We start from the raw sequence: 27677 nt of genomic DNA on the forward strand, positions 1-27677 counted from the left end.
GCTACAAGATTTTACCCGGCCCGCAACTAGGATCAGATCGGTGCACAATGTGCAGAGATTAAGGATTCACGTCAGTAGAAGTTGCATATGGTTTTTTGTCCCCTCTTCCTAGTCTCCAGTGCAGACCAGGGTCCGGTCTAGGGAAGACATTGCAGGGTGCACAGGAAGTACAGGCCAGGGTCAGGTCTGGGGAAGACATTGCAGGGTGCACAGGAAGTACAGGCCAGGGTCCGGTCTAGGGAAGACATTGCAGGGTGCACAGGAAGTACAGGCCAGGGTCAGGTCTGGGGAAGACATTGCAGGGTGCACAGGAAGTACAGGCCAGGGACCGGTCTAGGGAAGACATTGCAGGGTGCACAGGAAGTACAGGCCAGGGTCAGGTCTGGGGAAGACATTGCAGGGTGCACAGGAAGTAAAGGCCAGCGTCAGGTCCGGGGAAGACATTGCAGGGTGCACAGGAAGTAAAGGCCAGGGTCAGGTCCGGGGAAGACATTGCATGGGGCACAGGAAGTACAGGCCAGGGACCGGGTCTAGGGAAAACATTGTAGGGTGCACAGGAAGTACAGGCCTGGGTTCGGTCTAGGGAAGACATTGCAGGGTGCACAGAAAGTTACAGACTTGGTGCGGTCTAGGGAAGACATTGCAGGGTGCACTGGAAGTACAGGCCTGGGTGCGGTCTAGGGAAGACATTGCAGGGTGCGGTCTAGGGAAGACATTGAAGGATGCACAGGAAATACAGACCTGGGTCCGGTCTGGGGAAGAATTTGCAGGGTGCACAGGAAGTACAGACCTGGGTCTGGTCTAGGGAAGACATTGTAGGGTGCACAGGAAGTACAGGCCAGGGTCAGGTCTGGGGAAGACATTGCATGGGGCACAGGAAGTACAGGCCAGGGACTGGTCTAGGGAAAACATTGTAGGGTGCACAGGAAGTACAAGCCAGGGTCAGGTCTGGGGAAGACATTGCAGGGTGCACAGGAAGTACAGACCAGGGTTTGGTCTAGGGAAGACATTGTAGGGTGCACAGGAAGTACAGGTCTAGGGAAGACATTACAGGGTGCACAGGAAGTACAGGCCAGGGTCAGGTCTAGGGAAGACATTGCAGGGTGCACAGGAAGTACAGGCCAGGGTCAGGTCTAGGGAAGACATTGCAGGGTGCACAGGAAGTACAGGCCAGGGTCAGGTCTAGGGAAGACATTGCAGGGTGCACAGGAAGTACAGGCCAGCGTCGGTCTTGGGAAGACATTGCAGGGTGCACAGGAAGTACAGGCCAGGGTCAGGTCTAGGGAAGACATTGCAGGGTGCACAGGAAGTACAGGCCAGGGTCAGGTTTAGGGAAGACATTGCAGGGTGCACAGGAAATAAGGACCTGTATTTTACAGGGATACAAGAATGCCTGTGGAGGGGAAGATTTTGCAGGACACACACGCAGTCCTATATTGGGGGGAACACTCTAGAGGTTGCACACACTGGAGGCTTGAACAAGTGTGAATATAGAAGTGTGAAAATAGAAGAGAACATAGTGGGGAATATATTTCAAGTTGCACACACAGGTAAGAAGATGTAACAGAGCTGGTGGTGAATCATCAGGTATGCCAACTGGGGGATTATAAACTTGGTTGCACACTGTGATGAAGTAGAGAGAAATATATGTCAGAAGCTGTAGAATGCGGTATATTGGGGAGTACATAGCAGGTGTAGATGGGGAATATATTATAGGTTGCACACGGCCGTAGTCTTGTGGGGAACATATTTTAGGTTTTACACAGTGGCAGGATACAGGGGAGGAAATTATAGATTGTACAAAGTAGCCGTGTAGTGGGGAATACATTATAATGTGCATCGGGTGGTATGCTATTGGGGGACATATTGTGGGTTGCACACAGTGTCAGGATAAAGGGGAGAAAACGGTTCTACATAGTGACAATGTTGTGGGGACTTTCTTGTGGGTTGTACACAGTATTAATGTAGAGGGGAATGTATTGTAGGTTGCATAAAGTTGCACTGTAGAGGGAGGAATGTTGCAGGTTTCACACAGTCACAGTTTATTGGGGAGCGTATTGTGTGTCGCACACAGAGTTAATGTGGTGGGGCATAAAGTGTAGTAGTGAGGAGCACATTGCAGGTTACACACAGTGGCAGTGGAGAGGGGAGTGTGTTGTGGGTTGTAAACATTGGTAATTTGGCAGGGAGTGTATTGTGTGTGGCACACAGTTTTCATTGAGCAGGGAGCAGATTGCAGGTTGCACCCAGTGGTGGGGGTGGGGAGCAGATTGCAGGTTGCACCCAGTGGTGGGGGTGGGGAGCAGATTGCAGGTTGCACCCAGTGGTGGGGGTGGGGAGCAGATTGCAGGTTGCACCCAGTGGTGGGGGGTGGGGAGGAGGTGCAGGGTTGGGTCAGGCTGAGGAATGTCTCAGTTCTGGGTGGAGCTTCTCCTCTCCTCTCCTCTCCTCACTTCCCAGAAAGAGAGTCAGGAAGAGACGACCCGCAGGAAGAGAACCTGCCAAGGTAAGAGACGTCCGTCCGTCTGTCCGTGTGCTATGAGGGGCCCCTGATAGGAGAGTCACTGCTGGACTTCCAGGAGGAGAGGAGAGGAGAGGAGAGGAGGAGAGGAGGCTCCGAAACTTCCACTGATACTTTGTAACTCTTCCCACAACTCACACCAACTGACACCGCGCTCCCTACACCACTGACACCGCGCTCCCTACACCACTGACACCCCGCTCCCTACACCACTGACACCCCGCTCCCTACACCGCTGACACCGCGCTCCCTACACCACTGACACCCCGCTCCCTACACCGCTGACACCACGCTCCCTACACCACTGACACCCCGCTCCCTACACGACTGACACCCCGCTCCCTACACGACTGACACCCCGCTCCCTACACGACTGACACCCCGCTCCCTACACGACTGACACCGCGCTCCCTACACGACTGACACCGCGCTCCCTACACGACTGACACCGCGCTCCCTACACGACTGACACCGCGCTCCCTACACGACTGACACCGCGCTCCCTACACGACTGACACCGCGCTCCCTACACCACTGACACCGCGCTCCCTACACCACTGACACCGCGCTCCCTACACCACTGACACCGCACTCCCTACACCACTGACACCCCGCCCCCTACACCACAGACACCCCGCCCCCTACACCGCGCTCCCTACACCACTGACACCCCGCTCCCCACACCACTGACACCGCGCTCCCTACACGACTGACACCGCGCTCCCTACACGACTGACACCGCGCTCCCTACACGACTGACACCGCGCTCCCTACACGACTGACACCGCGCTCCCTACACGACTGACACCCCGCTCCCTACACGACTGACACCCCGCCCCCTACACCGCGCTCCCTACACCACTGACACCCCGCTCCCCACACCACTGACACCGCGCTCCCTACACGACTGACACCGCGCTCCCTACACGACTGACACCGCGCTCCCTACACCACTGACACCCCGCTCCCTACACCACTGACACCCCGCTCCCTACACCACTGACACTGTGCCCTACAGGGGCCCTGCAACTGACAGCCTGCTCCCTGCACCTTACACAACTGACCCTGCGCTCTAGAGGCGGTTCCTCCACAACTTGTAGTCTACAGGGGTCCAAGAGCTGACACCTCGCTCCACAGGGGATCCCCCCCCAGGGTTGTCCTCCATAGAGGGCCTCGCTCTAAAGAGGTCCCCTTCCCCCTCCACAGAGCCCCCTGTCTCCCAAGGCTGCGCTCTACAGAGACCCCCCAGATCTGTGCTGTAAGGGGGGGCCCTCTGTCTGCACCCCCCAGTCAGGGGATAATGACCAACACATTATTATATTACACTGTGATATGATGTCCCCTCCCCCTCCTCCTATTCCCCCAAGGGGTGTCACTTCATCAGAATAATTATAACTCTGTGTATTGGGGACACCAAACCTGACTGCAGTGCCCTGTAGGGGGCGGAGCTCCGATGGTGGGAATGTCTGATGTGTGGAGCGGGGTCTTTATCATTTAATGGATATTATGGGATGGGGGGGATGGGGGGGTCTCTGTCATCACATGGATATTATGGGGGGGGTCTCTGTCATCACATGGATATAATGTATATTATGGGGGGTCTCTATCATTACATGTATATTATGGGGGGTCTCTATCATTACATGTATATTATGGGGGGTCTCTGTATAGTGATAATAGTTCTCTGTAGATTCCTCCACACACTCCGGATCTCTATTCCTCTCCAGATATTTCTTCTCTATTGTGATAACAACTTACCTGAGATCCCTCCATACATTACACTCCAGATCTCTATCATACATTGTATACATTGTTGTGTGATGATGAAGGGTCTCTGTTCTTATTATGGGATGGAGGGGGGAGGGGAGGGGGGTCTCTATAGGGATAATATTCCTCTGTATATTGCAGAGTCGGGATTTCTATTCTTTTATGTTCATAATATAATCTTCTCTATGAGATCTAGGATGGGGGGGAGGGGTCTGTATAGTGATAATGAATTCTGATTGGTCGCTTTCCTTATATTACACTGCAGAGTCCTTTATAATCACCGGCCCCTTTGTTGGGTCCCCCTTGCTAGTACCGGGTTGGACCCCCTTTTGCCTTCATTCTTGGTGGCATAAATACAACAAGGTGCTGGAAACGTTCCTCAGAGATTTTGCTCCATAGTGACCTGATGGCATCACTCAGTACAGTTGCTACAGATTTGTTGGCTGCCCATCCATGATGGGAATCTCCCATTCCACCACATCCCAAAGGTCCTCTATTGGATGAGATGTGGTGACTGTGGAGACCATTGGAGTACAGGGACCTCATTGTCCAGTGGTGAGATGATTGGAGCTTTGTGACATCAGAAGATGGGGACACTGTAGTCATAAAGGGATGGACATGGTCAGCGACAATACTCAGGTACCCCATCCCCCACACCATTACACCCCCACCACCAGTCTGAACCGGTGATATCCCATCCCCCACACCATTACACCCCCACCACCAGCCTGAACCGGTGATACCCCATCCCCCACACCATTACACCCCCACCACCAGTCTGAACCGGTGATACCCCATCCCCCACACCATTACACCCCCACCACCAGCCTGAACCGGTGATACCCCATCCCCCACACCATGACACCCCCACCACCAGCCTGAACCGGTGATACCCCATCCCCCACACCATTACACCCCCACCACCATCCTGAACCGGTGATACCCCATCCCCCACACCATTACACCCCCACCACCAGCCTGAACCGGTGATACCCCATCCCCCACACCATTACACCCCCACCACCATCCTGAACCGGTGATACCCCATCCCCCACACCATTACACCTCCACCACCAGTCTGAACCGGTGATACCCCATCCCCCACACCATTACACCCCCACCACCAGCCTGAACCGGTGATATCCCATCCCCCACACCATTACACCCCCACCACCAGCCTGAACCGGTGATATCCCATCCCCCACACCATGACACCCCCACCACCAGTCTGAACCAGTGATATCCCATCCCCCACACCATTACACCCCCACCACCAGCCTGAACTGGTGATACCCCATCCCCCACACCATTACACCCCCACCACCAGCCTGAACCGGTGATATCCCATCCCCCACACCATTACACCCCCACCACCAGTCTGAACCGGTGATATCCCATCCCCCACACCATTACACCCCCACCACCAGCCTGAACCGGTGATATCCCATCCCCCACACCATTACACCCCCACCACCAGTCTGAACCAGTGATACAAGGCAGGATGGATCCATGCGCCAAATTCTGACCCCACCATCTGAATGTCGCAGCTGAAATTGAGATTCATCAGACCAGGCAACATTTTTCCAATCTTCTGTTGTACAATTTTGGTGATCCTGTGCCCATTGTAGCCTCAGTTTCCTGTTCTTAGCTGACAGGAGTGGCACCCGGTGTGGTCTTCTGCTGCTGTTGCCCATCTACTTCAAGGTTGGATGTGTTGTGTGTTCAGAGATGGTATTCTGCATACCTTCGATGTAACGAGGGGTTATTTGAGTTACTGTCACCTTTCTATCATCTGGAACCAGTCTGCCCATTCTCCTCTGACCTCAACAAGGCATTTTCCTCCACACAACTGCCGCTCACTGGATATTTTCTCTTTTTCCCACCATTCTCTGTAAACCCCGAGAGATGTTTGTGTGTGAAAATCCCAGAAATACTCAGACCGGCCCGTCCGGCACCAACAACCAACCATGCCACATTCACAGTAACCTAAACCCCCTTTTCTTCCCCATTCTGATGCTCAGTTTGAACTTCAGCAAGTTGTCTTCACCGCGTCTAGATCCCTAAATTCATTGAGTTGCTGCCGTGTGATTGGTTGATTAGCGATGTGTGTCACCAAGCGATTGAACAGGTGTACCTAATAAAGTGACCAATGAGTGTGTATTCTTCTATAAATATAATGTACTTCTCTATGAGATGGGGGGGTCTCTGTCATCACTTGGATATAATGTATATGGGGGGGGATGGGGGGGTCTCTGTCATCACATGGATATAATGTATATAGGGGGGGGATGGGGGGGGGGTCTCTGTCATCACATGGATATAATGTATATAGGGGGGGGATGGGGGGGGGTCTCTGTCATCACATGGATATAATGTATATGGGGGGGGATGGGGGGGGTCTCTGTCATCACATGGATATAATGTATATAGGGGGGGGATGGGGGGGTCTCTGTCATCACATGGATATAATGTATATGGGGGGGGATGGGGGGGGTCTGTCATCACATGGATATAATGTATATGGGGGGGATGGGGGGGTCTCTGTCATCACATGGATATAATGTATATAGGGGGGTCTCTGTCATCACATGGATATAATGTATATGGGGGGGATGGGGGGGTCTCTGTCATCACATGTATATAATGTATATGGGGGGGGATGGGGGGGTCTGTCATCACATGGATATAATGTATATGGGGGGGGGTCTCTGTCATCACATGTATATAATGTATATGGGGGGGGATGGGGGGGTCTGTCATCACATGGATATAATGTATATGGGGGGGGGGGTCTCTGTCATCACATGTATATAATGTATATGGGGGGGGATGGGGGGGTCTCTGTCATCACATGTATATAATGTATATGGGGGGGGATGGGGGGGTCTGTCATCACATGGATATAATGTATATGGGGGGGGGGTCTCTGTCATCACATGTATATAATGTATATGGGGGGGGATGGGGGGGTCTGTCATCACATGGATATAATGTATATGGGGGGGGTCTCTGTCATCACATGGATATAATGTATATAGGGGGGTCTCTGTCATCACATGGATATAATGTATATAGGGGGGGTCTGTCATCACATGGATATAATGTATATGGGGGGGGTCTCTGTCATCACATGGATATAATGTATATGGGGGGGGTCTCTGTCATCACATGGATATAATGTATATGGGGGGGGTCTCTGTCATCACATGGATATAATGTATATAGGGGGGGGGAAGTCTCTCTGTATAGTGACAATCCTTCTCTTCTGGTCTCTTCTGGTCACTTTGGGGGAGATTTACTAAAACTGGAGACACTCAGAATCAGGTGCAGCTCTGCATGGGAGCCAATCAGCTTCTAGCTTCAGCTTCTTCAATTAAAGAGGTTGTAAACACTTGTGTTTTTTCACCTGAGCCGTTTGTTCCCCCGCCGGAGACGCGCTCTACCTCTCTGGCCCGGGGTTCTCAGCTCTTGATTGGATAGATTGATAGCAGCGCAGCCATTGGCTCCGGTTGCTGTCAATCAAATCCAGTGACGCGGGCGCTGGGGGGCGGGGCCAAGTCCAGCATTCTGTCTCTATGGAGGCAAATGCTGGACTCGGGAGCGTGCCCGCACCGTCACCCCCTGGGAGATCGCTTCTCTGAGGGGGTTATCAGATGTGGGGAGGAGCTGTTGGGGGACCCCAGAAGAGGAGGATCGGGGCCACTCTGTGCAAAACTAACTGCACAGTGGAGGTAAGTATGATAGGTTTGTTCTTTAACCACTTGCTTACTGGGCACTTATACCCCCCCTCCTGCCCAGGCCAATTTTCAGCTTTCAGCGCTGTCGCTCTTTGAATGACAATTGCACGGTCATACAACACTGTACACATAGGACATTTTTATCTTTTTTTTCCCCCACAAATAGAGCTTTCTTTTGGTGGTATTTGATCACCTCTGCGGTTTTTATTGTTTATTAAACAAGACCAAATTAAAAAAAAAAAAAAATACAAAACCTTTTTATATTTTGTTAATAAAATTTGCAAACAGGTAATTTTTCTCCTTCATTGATGTACGCTGATGAGGCAGCACTGATGGGCACCACTGGTGGGCATTGATTGGTGGCACTTGTGGGCACTGATTGTTGCCACTGATTTGTGGCACTGGCAGGTGGTACTGGTGGGCACATAACATGCTCTTCCTCTTGGGGACCGATGTCCCCGCAAACAGAAGCCAGCGATCGGCTTTTTTTCTCTTTGTCAGCGTGAGAAGAAAAATAAAAACCGATTACCGATCCTCTGTTTACATCACGTGATCAGCTGTCATTGGCTGACAACTGATCACATGGTACAGGGCCGGGATCGCCCCCTTACTCAGGTCTATGATCACCCGAGTCTCATTGACTCGGGTGATGACAGCGCGCCGTGTGCGCCCTTCAGGGGGGCGAGGCTGCCAAGGGGAGGAAGTCAATAGACGTTCTCCCGGCAAAGCAGATTCGCTCTGTAGCCGTCATTCAGCTATTGCACGGATCTGAAGGAGTTAAAAAAAAAAAAAAACAGAAAAAAAGAGACTTTACAACCCCTTTTAAGCTTTGACAATAAAACCTGGAAGCTGATTGGCTACTATTCAGAGCCGCTCCAGATTCTGAGTGTCTCCAGTTGTAGTAAATCTCCCCCAATGTCTCCTCCATATTCTACACTGCAGAGTTTGTGTTTCTATTCTCATATGGATACAATGTTCTCTATATTCTACAATGTTCTCTATATTATACAATGTTCTCTATATTCTACAATGTTCTCTATATTATACAATGTTCTCTATATTCTACAATGTCCTCTATATTCTACAATGTTCTCTATATTATACAATGTTCTCTATATTCTACAATGTTCTCTATATTATACAATGTTCTCTATATTCTACAATGTCCTCTATATTCTACAATGTCCTCTATATTCTACAATGTCCTCTATATTCTACAATGTTCTCTATATTATACAATGTTCTCTATATTCTACAATGTTCTCTATATTCTACAATGTTCTCTATATTCTACAATGTTCTCTATATTATACATTGTTCTCTATATTATACATTGTTCTCTATATTCTACAATGTTCTCTATATTATACATTGTTCTCTATATTATACAGCGTTCTCTATATTATACATTGTTCTCTATGACATGGGAGAGAAGTCTCTGTATAGTGACAATAGTTCTCCTCCTGCGGTCAGGATTGATCTTCCTCTCTATGGAGACATTGGAGGAGATTTACTACAACTGGAGAGGACAGAATCTGCTGCAGCTCTGCATAGAAACCAATCAGCTTCCAGGTTTTATTGCCAAAGCTTTACTGAACAAACTGAAGATAGAAGCTGATTGGCCGCCATGCACAGCTGCACCAGATTTGGCATTCTCCAGTTTTAGTAAATCTCCCCCTTAGTAGAGATATTCTACACAGATCTCTGTATAGTGATAATGGCTCATCTGGGGGTCACATACACTGCAGAGTCAGGAATTATATATATATATATATATATATATATATATATATATATATATATATATATATATATATATATATGGGGGGGGGAGGGGTCTCTACATAGGGATCATGGCTCCTCCTATGTGGTCACATAGCACATTGCTGTATACAGGTGGTGTATACTGAATGGTGAAATGTGGGCGGAGTCTCAGGACACTATAATGGACATTTTTTCACGCGGCGTATTCTATTCTGAGTGATTTCAGGTTTGCCGGGAGGGAAGTCTCTCTAGGATGATTCACCAGATACGTCTACATCGTAAATCATAACCGGTCTTCTCTCTGTGTTGGTGAGTTGCAGCGCCGGGGTTTACAGTTCAGTGCCAAGCAGGGACTGGCTCAGTGTTCTCTGTACAACACCGCGGTATATGTCAGAGTTATAGAAATGTATAATAATAATGTGTGACTGTGGGGGGGGGGGACATTAAGGCTCCATTCACACTAGCGCGTTTTTTGATGCATTTTGCATTTTGCAGAAATGCATGGGAATTTTTTAACATGGGTTCCTATGGAACATGTTCACATCAATGCCTTTTTGTATCTCTGCATTTTTGGAAAGGGTCAGGGACTTTTTTTCATGCAAAATGCAGCGTTTTGCATGTAATAGAATTCAATGGACAAGCATCAAAAACGCTAGTGCACTGTTTTTTGCAGCGTTTTTGCCGTTTTTTTTTTTTTTTAATTTTTTTTTTAGACTGTAAAAAAAAACTGTAAAAAAAAAAAAAAAAAAAAACCGCAAAAACGCCGCAAAAACGCTGCTCAAAAACGTGGCAAGCATGAAAAAAAAAACTCCAAAAACGCTCAAAAGCAACATGCATAAGTGTGAATCGAGCCTTAGAGTGTAAGCTCCTCTGGTACAGAGACGGATGTGACTGGCTCAGGGTTCACTGTACAACACTGCGGTATATGTCAGAGCTATATAAATGTATAATAATAATAAATAGTGTGTGACTGTGAGGAGACATTAGAGTGTGAGCTCCTCCTGGTACAGAGACTGATGTGACTGGCTCAGGGTCCTCTGTACAGCACTCTGGTATATGTCAGAGCTTTAGAACAGTAAAATAGGGTACGATTGTGGGGGGGGGGACATTAGAGTGTAAGCTCTTCTGGTACAGAGACTGATGTGACTGGCTCAGTATTCTCTGTACAGCACTGTGGTATATGTCAGAGTTATAGAAATGTATAATAGTGTGTGACTGTGGGGGGACATTAGAGTGTAAGCTCCTCTGGTACAGAGACTGATGTGACTGGCTCGGTGTTCTCTGTACAGCACTGTGGTATATGTCAGAGCTATAGAAATGTATAATAAGTGTGTGAGTGTGTGTGTGTGGGGGGGGGCATTAGAGTGTAAGCTCCTCTGGTACAGAGACTGATGGGACTATTTCTGTGGATACCTTTCCCCGCCATGTTGGGAAATCAGATTGTTTGACTTTTTATTTTTTTTTTTTTTCTTATTAGCATCCTGCAATTGTTTTTTTTTTTTTTTTTTTTTTATGGACAGATATGGAATCTTCATTGGATTGGATGAAGAATTCCTCCCTGGTCAGTGTCCGCAGCTGCTGGCGGTTTGCCCGCAGGATCGCCGTTTTACCTCCTGTCAGTCATATTTATGATGGGCTGGAAGGACAATCTAATTAGAGAGCCTGTAATCATATACCAGCAAAAATCTGACCCCTGACACGTGCGCCCAGCCAGTAAACGGGTTTACAGGGGCGGTTTTTAGGCCGGAGACCTTCAGACCCTCATTGTGGTTTCCTCCAGCCGGTGTTCTATGGAGGAATTATCATTATTATTATTATACAGGATTTATATAGCGCCAACAGTTTACACAGCGCTTTACAACATGAGGGCAGACATTACAATACAAATCAATACAGGAGGGATCAGAGGACCCTGATCATTAGAGCTTACAATCTAGACATGAGTTCACTGCAAGGAATCTGATTATTCCCAGGAAAGATGGAAATCTTTGATGAAAGGGTTAATGGTGTCTTCCTCTTCCTTCAGTCTCTTTAGTACAATGGAAGACATGGCAGGTTTTCAGGATATCCCCAACACACACCGCAAAATATTCTGACTCCGCTACTGCAGGTTGGTGTGACTTTTGTTTTGTGATATCTTTAGGTCAACATTTGAGTTGAGGAAGTTCCTAGCGGTGTGTATTGTGATTGTGAGCAGAGATAGGAGCCGTGATTTCCTCATCTCTCAGGGAAACCGGCATTTCAAAAAGTTCCCCTTTAAATCAGGGAATGTGCGGGTCTAACATGGCTTTGTTTTCATCACTTCCTCTGAGATCACATGGCTTTGTTTTCATCACTTCCTCTGAGATCACATGGCTTTGTTGATAAACAATGTGAAAATGTGATACAATAAAAAAAATCCTTTTTTGTAAATTTTTTTTTTTTTTTTAATTTTTAAATTTTCTGGTTTATTTGACTTTTTTTCCCCAATAAGAAAAGAAACTAAATTTAAAGAGAGTACACAAGAATCCGTTTTTTTTTTTTTTTTTTTTTTTAAATGTTTTATCTTATTGTTATATGTAAAACAAGTCAAATACACAAAAAAAGAAAAAAATAACATAAAAATATGAAACGATGATGATAATGATTATTATACATTTTTAAAGCTCTGACATATACCGCAGTGCTGTACAGAGAACACTGAGCCAGTCACATCAGTCTCTGCACCAGAAGAGCTTACACTCTAATATCCCCCCCCCCAGTCACACACTATTATTATACATTTATAGAGCTCTGACATATACCATAACACTGTACAGAGAACACTGAGCCCATCACATCAGTATTTGCACCACAGGAGCTTGCGCTCTAATGTCCTCCCCACAGTCATACGCTATTATTATTATATATTTATATAGCTCTGACCTATACCGCAGTGCTGTACAGAGAACACTGAGCCAGTCCCATCAGTCTCTGCACCACAGGAGCTTACACTCTAATATCCCCCTACAGTCACATATTATTATTATACATTTCTATAGCTCTGATGTATACCGCAGTGCTGTACGGAGAACCAGTCACATCAGTCTCTGTACCAGAGGAGCTTACACTCTAATATCCTCCCCCACAGTCACACACTATTATTATTATTATTATTATTATTATATATTTATATAGCTCTGACATATACCGCAGTGCTGTACAGAGAACACACAGAAACAAGTATCTTGTCCAGTGATATAACCTTGTAAATCTATCCAGTCACATCAGTCTCTGCACCAGAGGAGCTTACACTCTAATGTCCCCTCACAGTCGCACACATTATTGTTGTTGTTATTATACATTTGTATAGCTCTGACATATACCGCAGTTCTGTGCAGAGATCACTGAGCCAGTCACATCAGTCTCTGCACCAGAGGAGCTCACACTCTAATGCCCCCCCACAGTCACACACTTTATTATTATTATTATTATTATATTATTATATAGCTCTGACATATACCACAGCGCTGTACAGAGAACACAGAAACAAGTATTGTGTATCTTCCCTGATGACGCAAGTCACTGAAATGGTGCAATTTTGCAGAAATTTCGGTGCAGTGAAAACTGTCAGTCCTGCTGATCCCCCAATCCTCTTGCTCTATATCTTACCCCGGTTGTTTGTCTGTTTCCTCCACGTCCTAAAATCTTCACAGGGGAAGTTGGAATTTCGGAGGACGGTGCTGAAACAGAACCGGAATCTGATGAATAGTATCGATGGGGGGTTATTTACAAAAGGCAAATCCACTTTGCCCTGCAAGTGCACTTGGAAGTCGCTGTAAATCTGAAGGGAAGATCTGAAATGAGGGGAAGCTCTGCTGATTTTATCATCCAATCATGTGCAAGATAAAATGCTGTTTTTTTATTTTCCTTGCATGTCCCCCTCAGATCTACAGCAACTTTACTTCCAAGTGCACTTGTAGTGCAAAGTGGATTTTCCTTTAGTAAATAACCCCGGATGTTTCTCAGGAATATAAAACCTTTATAAACTGAACTTCTCTACAGAATAGAAGATAATAGATGGAGTGGAAGGGCTGTGTGCCGGATCACGTCTAAACAATGTTTCCATATACGACCAATACATATTGTATCGTCTTTTGTCATCCATTATCTCAATGTAGTAAAATAGAAGAGCTTAGAAGATCCTTCGTCAAATAGAAAGGTCCTGCCTGAGTGGATATAAAGTGAATGGATTCTTTAAAGTTGGGTGTAGAGCTTTTAAAGACAGAACATCTTGAAAAAAAAAAATCTTCTTCATAGTTTGTTATAAAATTTTGCAAACCTGTAATTTTTCTCCTTCACTAATGGGCGCTGATAAATCTGCACTTATAGGCTGCTCTGATGAGGCTGCACTGATGCGAGTTGATGAGACTGCTCTAATAAGCTGCATTGATGTGCACTGATGAGGTGAATGGATTCTTTAAAGCTGGGTGTAGAGCTTTAAAGACAGAAAATTTAGAAAAAAAACAAAAAACTTCTTCATAGTTTGTTATAAAAATTTGCATAAAACATGTAATTTTTCTCCTTCACTAATGGACGCTGATGAATCTGCACTTATAGGCAGCACTGAGGCTGCTCTGATGTGCGCTGATGAGGCTGCTCTGATGGGTGCTGGTGAGGCTGCTCTGATGGGCGCTGGTGAGGCTGCCCTGATGGGCGCTGGTGAGGCTGCCCTGATGGGCGCTGGTGAGGCTGCCCTGATGGGCGCTGGTGAGGCTGCCCTGATGGGCGCTGGTGAGGCTGCCCTGATGGGCGCTGGTGAGGCTGCTTTGATGGGCGCTGGTGAGGCTGCTCTGATGGGCGCCGGTGAGGCTGCTCTGATGGGCGCTGGTGAGGCTGCCCTGATGGGCGCTGGTGAGGCTGCCCTGATGGGCGCTGGTGAGGCTGCTCTGATGGGCACTGGTGAGGCTGCTCTGATGGGCACTGGTGAGGCTGCTCTGATGGGCGCTGGTGAGGCTGCTCTGATAAGCTGCATCAGTGGGCACTGATAGGCTTCACTGATGGGCGACATTGATGAGCACTGATTGGCAGCACTTTTTGCACTGCACTGATAATCGGTGCTCTTATTATCAGTGTAGATGTCCCCCTTTAGAGAAGCCGGTTATCAGCTCTCTTCTCCTCTCCTCACGCTGTTGGCATGAGGAAAGGAGTGGCGATAACCGGCTTCTGTTTTCATCCCTGATCAGCTGTGATTGGACACAGCTGATCACATGGTAAAGAGCCGCTGATTGGTTCTCTACCTCAATCTGTGATCAGCTGTGTCCTCCGCCTTTGCCAAGCAGCGGGCAGGATTACGGCACGCCATCATCCGACGCCGCCCCCCCCCCCCCCCCGGAACTAGCCGGCCGCGCTGTGGCTGTCATTCGGCTATAGCGTGGTCACCGAGTAGTTAAACATTTGATTTTGGAACTAATGGACTTTACTGAATGGAAGTCACACTGATAGCAATCTGCGCATTCGAGAGAGAAATTTCCATTCTGCGTCTTTTGAATTTTCTCGCTGCTGTGGTCAGAAACAACCAATCTGACCCCACTAATGATTTAAAAAAAAAATGAACTAGCGTCCATACAATGGAGGATGAAATTCTGCTAGTGCACATGTGTCAAACACAAGGCCCGTGGGGGCTGGAGCCATTTCATGTGCCCTCACACTCAGTACCGGGACGGGTTCGTCTAGCGGCAAGGATTTGGAACTGCACCCCCCTCCCCCACTGTTAATGCATGGTGTAGAATAGGTTTTACTGCCTTGTGTCCATTCTCTGACCTCTTGCTCCGCTGTGCCCAGGGCAGCTGCCCCTCCTGCCCACACCTTTTGTCCCGGCTCTGCTCGCAATTCTGCAGCTGTGGGATCCCACCATCTCTGTCCCCACCTTGTCTCAGCAGTTGTCAGCAGAGAGGATAAAAGAACGACTCCACCAGGGCCTGCACTTCTCTGTGCAGCCACAGCACCCCCCTGGTCTCAGTCTCCTCCCCTGGTCTCAGTCTCCTCCCCTGGTCTCAGTCTCCTCCCCTGGTCTCAGTCTCCTCCCCTGGTCTCAGTCTCCTCCCCTGGTCTCAGTCTCCTCCCCTGGTCTCAGTCTCCTCCCCTGGTCTCAGTCGCCTCCCCTGGTCTCAGTCTCCTCCCCTGGTCTCAGTCTCAGCCTCCCCTGGTCTCAGTCTCAGCCTCCCCTGGTCTCAGCATTCAGCTGACTCCAGCCCTCCTCTGGTCCTCCTCCAGACCCTGCACTTTTTGCTTCCCAGCTTCTTCCTGGCAGCAGTGCAAGGTACGGGGTGCACTGTGATGTAAAGGAGGATGGGTTGGGGGGGGGGGGGGGGGGCACTGGACATATAGTCTTATAGATAGTGCTGATCCAGCCCACAATGAAACCGAGCTTACTCTGTACTAATGTAGAGCTTAGGGGGAGTCCTCCTATTTACACAGCTTTGGTAAATGTAAATTCGATCGTACATAGACTGTACAACCCCGCCAGCTTAAAGGAAATTGAACAATCGGATTGTAACCTGGGTATCAAACCTTTGACTTGACATTGTCTGTCCTTTTTTAGAAGACATTTCAATGTTTTTGGGTAGGATTGTGTTTCCATGGTGGGAGAGTGTTGGATAGCCGGTTGGAGCGTGGAGTGGAGACCTGACCCCCCCCCCCCCTATCCATACCTGGGTGTGAGCGATTTCGGGAGATTTTGGAGCATTTTCTTACGTTTTTATGTGTTTTTCAGGCGTTTTCAGTCTTGGGCGTTTATTTTTTGTAGCCAATGGAAAGCTAGTTACTGGGGTGACAAAAAAAAACGCACCAAAAAAATGCATTACGTATGTTTTCAGGCGCTCCCATTGAAGTCTTTATGGGTCAAACTCTTCAAATGAAGCCCACGAGATTCAAGGGACCGGACATAAGATGGGCATCACTGAATCGAATGGGATCACGAGCACTTTGGGAAATGCACTTCAAATTGCTGGATTGGTGTGAATGGGGTCCTAGACCGTGCATGCGTGTGTATGAGGCACCATATTTTTTATCATCTCTGTTCATTAAGGCTTTGTTTTGTTTTTATCATTTTTGAATCTTATTTTCTGATCCCGTAGTTTAGTTTTCTCCATTTCTTCCCACATTGTGACCATTTTCACCACCTTTAGGAAAACGCCAACGTAGTCCTTGCCGGATGAGAAGTACAACCCCCCCCCTCCCCCCAACTCCATGAATAGCACTTTCCACATTATCTGTAATAAGTGGATTATATGTCCTGGGAAGGGAAGGGGTTAAAGTGAGGACCTGTGTGACTTGTTTTTTTGGGTGCTGCTCAGGTCATTCATTCTGAGTGACAGTGACACTGGGAGGAGAATGCGCCGAGGTTTAATGACCAGTTCCCAGGCTGAGAGCAGCAATTCTCAGTATATGATGGGAGGGACAGGAGAAGGTTTGTCTCTGATACTGACAGATGTCCCATTTCTCTGCAGGGTGACAACTGCCAGTCGTCATGTCTGACCGAGACTTCCCACCCAGCAAACACACTATTATCATTGTATAGAGGAACACACTATTCTTATTATATATTTTATATAGCTCTGACATATACCAGAGTGCTGTACAGATAACACTGAGCCAGCCACATCAGTCCCTGCACCAGAAGAGCTTACACTCTAATGCCCCCCCCTGCCCACAATCGCACCCTATTTTACTGTCCTAAAGCTCTGACATATACCAGAGTGCTGTACAGAGAACACTGAGCCAGTCACATCAGTCCCTGCACCAGAGGAGCTTACACTCTAATATCTCCTCACAGTCACACATTATTATTATTAATATTATTATTATTATACATTTATATAGCTCTGACATATAACGCAGTGCTGTACAAAGAACACTGAGCCAGTCACATCAGTCTCTGTACCAGAGGAGCTTACACTCTAATGCCCCCCCCCCCCCCCCCCCACAACCGCACCCTATTTTACTGTCCTAAAGCTCTGACATATACCACAGTGCTGTACAGAGAACACTGAGCCAGTCACATGAGCTTACACTCTAATGTCCCCCCCCCCCCCCCCCCCCCCACAATCGCTACCTATTTTACTGTCCTAAAGCTCTGACATATACCAGAGTGCTGTACAGAGAACACTGAGCCAGTCACATCAGTCCCTGCTCCAGAGGAGCTTACACTCTAATATCTCCTCACAGTCACACATTATTATTATTATTAATATTATTAAGTCACACCAGTCCCTGCACCAGAGGAGCTCACACTCTAATGTCTCCTCACAGTCACACACTATTATTATTATTAATATTATTATTATACATTTATATAGCTCTGACATATAACGCAGTGCTGTACAAAGAACATTGAGCCAGTCACATCAGTCTCTGTAGCAGAGGAGCTTACACTCTATTGTCCTCCCACAGTCACACACTATTAATAATAATAATATTCATTTATATAGCTCTGACATATACTGCAGTGCTGTAGAGGGAACACTGATCCAGTCACATCAGTCTCTGCACCAGAAGAGCTTACACTCTAATATTCCCCCCCACAATCGCACCCTATTTTACTGTTCTAAAGCTCCGACATATACCACAGCGCTGTACAGAGAACACTGAGCCAGTCACATCAGTCCCTGCACCAGAAGAGCTTACACTCTAATGCCCCCCCACAATCGCACCCTATTTTACTGTCCTAAAGCTCTGACATATACCAGAGTGCTGTACAGAGAACACTGAGCCAGTCACATCAGTCCCTGCACCAGAGGAGCTTACACTCTAATGTCTCCTCACAGTCACACATTATTATTATTAATATTATTATTATACATTTATATAGCTCTGACATATACCACAGTGCTGTACAGAGAACACTGAGCCAGTCACATCAGTCTCTGTACCAGAGAACCTTACATTCTAATGTCTCCTCACAGTCGCACACTATTATTATTATTATTATACATTTTTATGGCTCTGACATATACCGCAGCACTGTACAGAGAACACTGAGCCAGCCACATCATTCTCTGTACCAGAGGAGCTTACACTCTCTAATGTCCGCACCCCCACAGACACAGTCACCCACTATTATTATTGTTAAATGATACATTTATATAGCTCTGACATATACTATAGTGCCGAACATTTGACTTTTTTTTCCCCAGTAAGAAAAGAAACAAAGTAACAAAATTTAGAGAGAGAGTACACAAGAATCTGGCTGTTTTATGTATGTTTTTTATGTTACTGTTATATGTAAAACAAATCAAATACACAAAAAAAGTAAAAATACAAATATGAAATATGTATTATACATTTATATGGCTCTGACATATACCGCAGCGCTGTACAGAGAACACTGAGCCAGTCACATCAGTCTCTGTACCAGAGGAGCTTACACTCTAATGTCCCCTCACAGTCACACACTATTATTATAGTTATTATTATTATTATACATTTATATAGCTCTGACATATACCGCAGTTCTGTACAGAGAGCCAGTCACATCAGTCTTTGCACCAGAAGAGCTTACACTCTAATATCCCCCCACAGCCACACACTATTAATAAACATTTATATAGCTCTGACATATACTGCAGTGCTGTACAGAGAACGCTGAGCCAGTCACAGTCTCTGCACTGATGGACCAATGCATCAAAGATACACTGGAGATGACAATGGTGGCACTCATTGTTGTCCCCTCTGGGATGTCTGTCCAGTTTGGCCCTCATCTGACGAGTCCCTGTGATTGGTCACAGGATTCTTTGATGGGCTCCATGGAGAAGTTCCACCCACATAACAAAACGCTACCTATTGTGGGGGCAGGGGGCTCAGATGTCACCTGTCCGGTCACTTCAGGAGCTCCTGCAGATTGGTGACCCAAGGTCAAGGTGTGTCCAAGGAGTCTCTGGGCAGCTGCTCACATGGGGCAGAATCCTCATGGGGGTCCTTGGAGGTCATTGTCTCCTAATGCCAGAAATATAGAAGTTGCAGAATTCCAGCCCATATTGCTGGTTGCGGCTTACAATGCATGGCAATGCACCTACTGTATGTACATTGTGGTGCCATTCAGTTTTCTGACTTTAGAATGTGTACTGAGGAGCCCAACGAACCACAACGCATTACAATGGTGCATCGTGTTGGTAAAAAAAAAAAAAAAAGGTCATGCATGTTTTTTTTTTTTCATCTGTTGTGGTGTGCTGGCAGCCCATTCATAATAAATAGGCTGCCCTAACACAACGCAGGACATCAACAGAGGGCTGCACATAATATTCAGTGAGTATTTACAGACACACAACAGGATATAATCAAAGACTATGGACATGATACAAGAGATGGTCAGAGACTGCAGACATGGTACAGGAGATGGTCAGAGACTGCAGACATGATACAGGAGATGGTCAGAGACTGCAGACATGATACAGGAGATGGTCAGAGACTGCAGACATGATACAGGAGATGGTCAGAGACTGCAGACATGATACAGGAGATGGTCAGAGACTGCAGACATGATACAGGAGATGGTCAGAGACTGGAGACATGATACAAGAGACGGTCAGAGACTGGAGACATGGTACAGGAGACGGTCAGAGACTGCAGACATGGTACAGGAGACGGTCAGAGACTGCAGACATGATACAGGAGACGGTCAGAGACTGGAGACATGATACAAGAGATGGTCAGAGACTTGAGACATGATACAGGAGATGGTCAGAGACTGCAGACATGATACAGGAGATGGTCAGAGACTGCAGACATGATACAGGAGATGGTCAGAGACTGGAGACATGATACAGGAGATGGTCAGAGACTGGAGACATGATACAGGAGATGGTCAGAGACTGGAGACATGATACAGGAGATGGTCAGAGACTGCAGACATGATACAAGAGATGGTCAGAGACTGCGGACATGATACAGGAGATGGTCAGAGACCGCGGACATGATACAGGAGCTGGTCAGAGACCGCAGACATGATACAGGAGCTGGTCAGAGACCGCAGACATGATACAAGAGATGGTCAGAGACTGAAGACCTGATACAAGAGATGGTCAGACAGCAGACCTGATACAAGAGATGGTCAGACAGCAGACCTGATACAAGAGATGGTCAGACAGCAGACCTGATACAAGAGATGGTCAGACAGCAGACCTGATACAAGAGATGGTCAGACAGCAGACCTGATACAAGAGATGGTCAGACAGCAGACCTGATACAAGAGATGGTCAGACAGCAGACCTGATACAAGAGATGGTCAGAGACTGGAGACGCATTACATGAGACTGCTAGAAATCACTGCTATAACAGTGCAATGGGGGAAAAAAAGATTAACGTATGGAGGGGTCCTGAGGGCTGCACAAAAAGTGACAAAGGGCTACAGTTTGGGCACCAGGGCTCTACAGTCACTGCCCATTATAAGTCCATTTTTTTCAACCAGGTGAAATTATCAGAACAGGAAATACATTATAATGTCTTTTTGTGATCCTATCTCAGCTCTCATAGGATAGCAGTAGGAAGGAAAAGACTTTTATATTTGTAAACTTTCTTGATCTGCTTGAATAGAATAAAATGGAGGTGTCCCTCGTCCAGCCTGCTATTCTCCTGTGTGACGGAGGGAGGAAGTTTCTATTGTGTGATCTCTGTGCGCGGAGCGGAGGATCTTCCTCCATTGTATCCCTCTGTATACACTTCTGATCCCTCCGCTCCTCCAGCACATCCCTCTGTAAACATGAGAGTATTTTGTCACAATGGGTCACATAAAAGGGTCAGTAAACAACCGGATCTCAGCCAAGGAAGGTCACCTGAGGGCTCATTCACAATACTTGTCCAATAAAAATGAACGTGTCATGTGATCGCTCCGCTGTGTGTTGTCATAGTGCATTGTGGTGCTTGGCTTTTTCCCCCCAGCTGTATGTTGTTCTTATGCTCTGCGGCATTTTCGCTTTACGGCGCGTCAGAACGCATCGCACAAAAAATGCAACATGACCTAAAGCCGTGGAACGCAAGGCAAATCGTCATATTCTTGTTCTGGGATGCTGCCCAATGCAGCTAATGTGTATGAGCCTCTACTGTCTGAGTGGGATGATATTAGATCTGAGGACCAAAAATGAGCAGATATAAAACATCTGGCATGGGAGATGTGATTGTATAAGGGGCAGATGGGTTTGTAATAGGCTCCTCCCCCTCCCTGCTCCTGTCTGGGCTCCTCCCCCTCCCTGCTCCTGTCTGGGCTCCTCCCCCTCCCTGCTCCTGTCTGGGCTCCTCCCCCTCCCTGCTCCTGTCTGGGCTCCTCCCCCTTCCTGCTCCTGTCTGGGCTCCTCCCCCTTCCTGCTCCTGTCTGGGCTCCTCCCCCTCCCTGCTCCTGTCTGGGCTCCTCCCCCTCCCTGCTCCTGTCTGGGCTCCTCCCCGTCCCTGCTCCTGTCTGATGGGCTCCTCTCCCCCGTCCCTGCTCCTGTCTGATGGGCTCCTCCTCCCCTTCCTCTGCTTCTATCTGATGGGCTCCTCCCCCTCCCTGCTCCTGTCTGATGGGCTCCTCTTCCCCTTCCTCTGCTCCTGTCTGATGGGCTCCTCTCCCCCGTCCCTGCTCCTGTCTGATGGGCTCCTCCTCCCCTTCCTCTGCTTCTGTCTGATGGGCTCCTCCCCCGTCCCTGCTCCTGTCTGATGGGCTCCTCCTCCCCTTCCTCTGCTTCTGTCTGATGGGCTCCTCCCCCTCCCTGCTCCTGTCTGATGGGCTCCTCCTCCCCTTCCTCTGCTTCTGTCTGATGGGCTCCTCTTCCCCTTCCTCTGCTCCTGTCTGATGGGCTCCTCTTCCCCTTCCTCTGCTCCTGTCTGATGGGCTCCTCTTCCCCTTCCTCTGCTCCTGTCTGATGGGCTCCTCTTCCCCTTCCTCTGCTCCTGTCTGATGGGCTCCTCTTCCCCTTCCTCTGCTCCTGTCTGATGGGCTCCTCTCCCCCGTCCCTGCTCCTGTCCGATGGGCTCCTCTCCCCCGTCCCTGCTCCTGTCCGATGGGCTCCTCTCCCCCGTCCCTGCTCCTGTCTGATGGGCTCCTCTCCCCCGTCCCTGCTCCTGTCTGATGGGCTCCTCTCCCCCGTCCCTGCTCCTGTCTGATGGGCTCCTCTCCCCCGTCCCTGCTCCTGTCTGATGGGCTCCTCTCCCCCGTCTCTGCTCCTGTCTGATGGGCTCCTCTCCCCCGTCCCTGCTCCTGTCTGATGGGTTCCTCTCCCCCGTCCTTGCTCCTGTCTGATGGGCTCCTCCTCTGCTCCTGTCTGATGGGCTCCTCCCCCTCCCTGCTCCTGTCTGATGGGCTCCCCTTCCCCTTCCTCTGCTCCTGTCTGATGGGCTCCTCTCCCCCTTCCTCTGCTCCTGTCTGATGGGCTCCTCTTCCCCTTCCTCTGCTCCTGTCTGATGGGCTCCTCTCCCCCGTCCCCGCTCCTGTCTGATGGGCTCCTCCTCCCCTTCCTCTGCTCCTGTCCGATGGGCTCCTCTCCCCCGTCCCTGCTCCTGTCCGATGGGCTTCTCTCCCCCGTCCCCGCTCCTGTCTGATGGGCTCCTCTCCCCCGTCCCCGCTCCTGTCTGATGGGCTCCTCTCCCCCGTCCCCGCTCCTGTCTGATGGGCTCCTCTCCCCCGTCCCTGCTCCTGTCTGATGGGCTCCTCTCCCCCGTCCCTGCTCCTGTCTGATGGGCTCCTCTCCCCCGTCCCTGCTCCTGTCTGATAGGGTCCTCTCCCCCGTCCCTGCTCCTGTCTGATGGGCTCCTCTCCCCCGTCCCCGCTCCTGTCTGATGGGCTCCTCCTCCCCTTCCTCTGCTCCTGTCCGATGGGCTCCTCTCCCCCGTCCCTGCTCCTGTCCGATGGGCTTCTCTCCCCCGTCCCCGCTCCTGTCTGATGGGCTCCTCTCCCCCGTCCCCGCTCCTGTCTGATGGGCTCCTCCTCCCCTTCCTCTGCTCCTGTCCGATGGGCTCCTCTCCCCCGTCCCTGCTCCTGTCTGATGGGCTCCTCCTCCCCTTCCTCTGCTTCTGTCTGATGGGCTCCTCCCCCTCCCTGCTCCTGTCTGATGGGCTCCTCCTCCCCTTCCTCTGCTTCTGTCTGATGGGCTCCTCTTCCCCTTCCTCTGCTCCTGTCTGATGGGCTCCTCTTCCCCTTCCTCTGCTCCTGTCTGATGGGCTCCTCTTCCCCTTCCTCTGCTCCTGTCTGATGGGCTCCTCTTCCCCTTCCTCTGCTCCTGTCTGATGGGCTCCTCTTCCCCTTCCTCTGCTCCTGTCCGATGGGCTCCTCTCCCCCGTCCCTGCTCCTGTCCGATGGGCTCCTCTCCCCCGTCCCTGCTCCTGTCTGATGGGCTCTTCTCCCCCGTCCCCGCTCCTGTCTGATGGGCTCCTCTCCCCCGTCCCTGCTCCTGTCTGATGGGCTCCTCTCCCCCGTCCCTGCTCCTGTCTGATGGGCTCCTCTCCCCCGTCTCTGCTCCTGTCTGATGGGCTCCTCTCCCCCGTCCCTGCTCCTGTCTGATGGGTTCCTCTCCCCCGTCCTTGCTCCTGTCTGATGGGCTCCTCCTCTGCTCCTGTCTGATGGGCTCCTCCCCCTCCCTGCTCCTGTCTGATGGGCTCCTCTTCCCCTTCCTCTGCTCCTGTCTGATGGACTCCTCTCCCCCTTCCTCTGCTCCTGTCTGATGGGCTCCTCTTCCCCTTCCTCTGCTCCTGTCTGATGGGCTCCTCTCCCCCGTCCCCGCTCCTGTCTGATGGGCTCCTCCTCCCCTTCCTCTGCTCCTGTCCGATGGGCTCCTCTCCCCCGTCCCTGCTCCTGTCCGATGGGCTTCTCTCCCCCGTCCCCGCTCCTGTCTGATGGGCTCCTCTCCCCCGTCCCCGCTCCTGTCTGATGGGCTCCTCTCCCCCGTCCCCGCTCCTGTCTGATGGGCTCCTCTCCCCCGTCCCCGCTCCTGTCTGATGGGCTCCTCTCCCCCGTCCCCGCTCCTGTCTGATGGGCTCCTCTCCCCCGTCCCCGCTCCTGTCTGATGGGCTCCTCTCCCCCGTCCCCGCTCCTGTCTGATGGGCTCCTCTCCCCCGTCCCCGCTCCTGTCTGATGGGCTCCTCTCCCCCGTCCCCGCTCCTGTCTGATGGGCTCCTCTCCCCCGTCCCTGCTCCTGTCTGATGGGCTCCTCTCCCCCGTCCCTGCTCCTGTCTGATGGGCTCCTCTCCCCCGTCCCTGCTCCTGTCTTATGGGCTCCTCTCCCCCGTCCCTGCTCCTGTCTGATGGGCTCCTCTCCCCCGTCCCTGCTCCTGTCTGATGGGCTCCTCTCCCCCGTCCCTGCTCCTGTCTGATGGGCTCCTCTCCCCCGTCCCTGCTCCTGTCTGATGGGCTCCTCTCCCCCGTCCCTGCTCCTGTCTGATGGGCTCCTCTCCCCCGTCCCTGCTCCTGTCTGATGGGCTCCTCTCCCCCGTCCCTGCTCCTGTCTGATGGGCTCCTCTCCCCCGTCCCTGCTCCTGTCTGATGGGCTCCTCTCCCCCGTCCCTGCTCCTGTCTGATAGGGTCCTCTCCCCCGTCCCTGCTCCTGTCTGATGGGCTCCTCTCCCCCGTCCCCGCTCCTGTCTGATGGGCTCCTCCTCCCCTTCCTCTGCTCCTGTCCGATGGGCTCCTCTCCCCCGTCCCTGCTCCTGTCCGATGGGCTTCTCTCCCCCGTCCCCGCTCCTGTCTGATGGGCTCCTCTCCCCTGTCCCCGCTCCTGTCTGATGGGCTCCTCTCCCCCGTCCCCGCTCCTGTCTGATGGGCTCCTCTCCCCCGTCCCCGCTCCTGTCTGATGGGCTCCTCTCCCCCGTCCCCGCTCCTGTCTGATGGGCTCCTCTCCCCCGTCCCTGCTCCTGTCTGATGGGCTCCTCTCCCCCGTCCCTGCTCCTGTCTGATGGGCTCCTCTCCCCCGTCCCTGCTCCTGTCTGATGGGCTCCTCTCCCCCGTCCCTGCTCCTGTCTGATGGGCTCCTCTCCTCCGTCCCTGCTCCTGTCTGATGGGCTCCTCTCCCCCGTCCCTGCTCCTGTCTGATGGGCTCCTCTCCCCTGTCCCTGCTCCTGTCTGATAGGGTCCTCTCCCCCGTCCCTGCTCCTGTCTGATGGGCTCCTCTCCCCCGTCCCTGCTCCTGTCTGATGGGCTCCTCTCCCCCGTCCCTGCTCCTGTCCGATGGGCTCCTCTCCCCCGTCCCTGCTCCTGTCTGATGGGCTCCTCTCCCCCGTCCCTGCTCCTGTCCGATGGGCTCCTCTCCCCCGTCCCTGCTCCTGTCCGATGGGCTCCTCTCCCCCGTCCCTGCTCCTGTCCGATGGGCTCCTCTCCCCCGTCCCTGCTCTTGTCCGATGGGCTCCTCTCCCCCGTCCCTGCTCCTGTCCGATGGGCTCCTCTCCCCCGTCCCTGCTCCTGTCCGATGGGCTCCTCTCCCCCGTCCCTGCTCCTGTCCGATGGGCTCCTCTCCCCCGTCCCTGCTCCTGTCCGATGGGCTCCTCTCCCCCGTCCCTGCTCCTGTCCGATGGGCTCCTCTCCCCCGTCCCTGCTCCTGTCCGATGGGCTCCTCTCCCCCGTCCCTGCTCCTGTCCGATGGGCTCCTCTCCCCCGTCCCTGCTCCTGTCCGATGGGCTCCTCTCCCCCGTCCCTGCTCCTGTCCGATGGGCTCCTCTCCCCCGTCCCTGCTCCTGTCCGATGGGCTCCTCTCCCCCGTCCCTGCTCCTGTCCGATGGGCTCCTCTCCCCCGTCCCTGCTCCTGTCCGATGGGCTCCTCTCCCCCGTCCCTGCTCCTGTCCGATGGGCTCCTCTCCCCCGTCCCTGCTCCTGTCTGATGGGCTCCTCTCCCCCGTCCCTGCTCCTGTCTGATGGGCTCCTCTCCCCGTCCCTGCTCCTGTCTGATGGGCTCCTCTCCCCCGTCCCTGCTCCTGTCTGATGGGCTCCTCCTCCCCTTCCTCTGCTCCTGTCAGATGGGCTCCTCCCCTTACTCTGCTCTTGTCCAATGGGTTCAATGGGAGGAGCCCATTGGACAGGAGCAGAGGGAGGGGAGGAGCCCATTGGACAGGAGCAGAGGGAGGGGAGGAGCCCATTGGACAGGAGCAGAGGAAGGGGAGGAGCCCATTGGACAGGAGCAGAGGAAGGGGAGGAGCCCATTGGACAGGAGCAGAGGAAGGGGAGGAGCCCATTGGACAGGAGCAGAGGAGGGGGAGGAGCCCATTGGACAGGAGCAGAGGAGGGGGAGGAGCCCATTGGACAGGAGCAGAGGAGGGGGAGGAGCCCATTGGACAGGAGCAGAGGAGGGGGAGGAGCCCATTGGACAGGAGCAGAGGAGGGGGAGGAGCCCATTGGACAGGAGTAGAGGAGAGCCAAGGAGCCCATGGGGCAGGGGCAGAAAAGGGGAGGAGCCCATGGTACAGGAGAAGGGAAGGGGCCCTTTCAGAAAGGTGCAGAGAAGGGGAGGAGCCCCCACTATGGTGTCACATGCTTTATGGCTGCAGACATTAAAGTGAAACCTTGACCATTTTGTACATCGGGGGTTATAACAGCCATTAGGGCCAATTCACCATAGAAACGCGGTCCAGATGCATTCCATGTGCCCTTCTGCATGCGCGTTTTTGATGCAGTCTAGTGCTCTTCTTTTTTTTTTTTCCTCAACCGTAAATAAAGACGTGTGTTCCAGTGCAGGAGAAATGCAGCATGTTCTACTTTTTTTTTTTTTCTTCTGGAACTGCAAGCACTGGTGTGATCTATGCCATTAAAAACCACATAACCTTTTTTGATGCAGAAAAAAACCACACTGGACTCCATGTGGTGTGCACTGGCCCTAAGTCTTTTATTTTTGGCCCCTCCCACCAGCCATGATCTGCCTGCACAGCATAGAGAAGTGCAGAGACCCAGTGATGGCATATTTTGTATCATGAAAAATGGA

General features: G+C 50.8%; 1 protein-coding gene across 1 annotated transcript in view; it reads left to right on the forward strand.

Annotated features, from left to right (window-relative positions):
- Positions 1 to 2380: 2380 nt before the first annotated feature.
- FAM83H (family with sequence similarity 83 member H) overlaps positions 2381 to 27677 on the forward strand; it is a 112539-nt gene continuing 87242 nt past the window's right edge. The window contains exon 1 of the mRNA XM_073632401.1: positions 2381 to 2506. The gene's annotated coding sequence lies outside the window, so the exon portion shown is untranslated. The remainder of the gene's footprint in view (positions 2507 to 27677) is intronic.

The sequence above is a fragment of the Aquarana catesbeiana genome, linkage group LG05, assembly GCF_042186555.1.
Source record: "Aquarana catesbeiana isolate 2022-GZ linkage group LG05, ASM4218655v1, whole genome shotgun sequence".
In the NCBI taxonomy this organism is placed as follows: domain Eukaryota; kingdom Metazoa; phylum Chordata; class Amphibia; order Anura; family Ranidae; genus Aquarana; species Aquarana catesbeiana.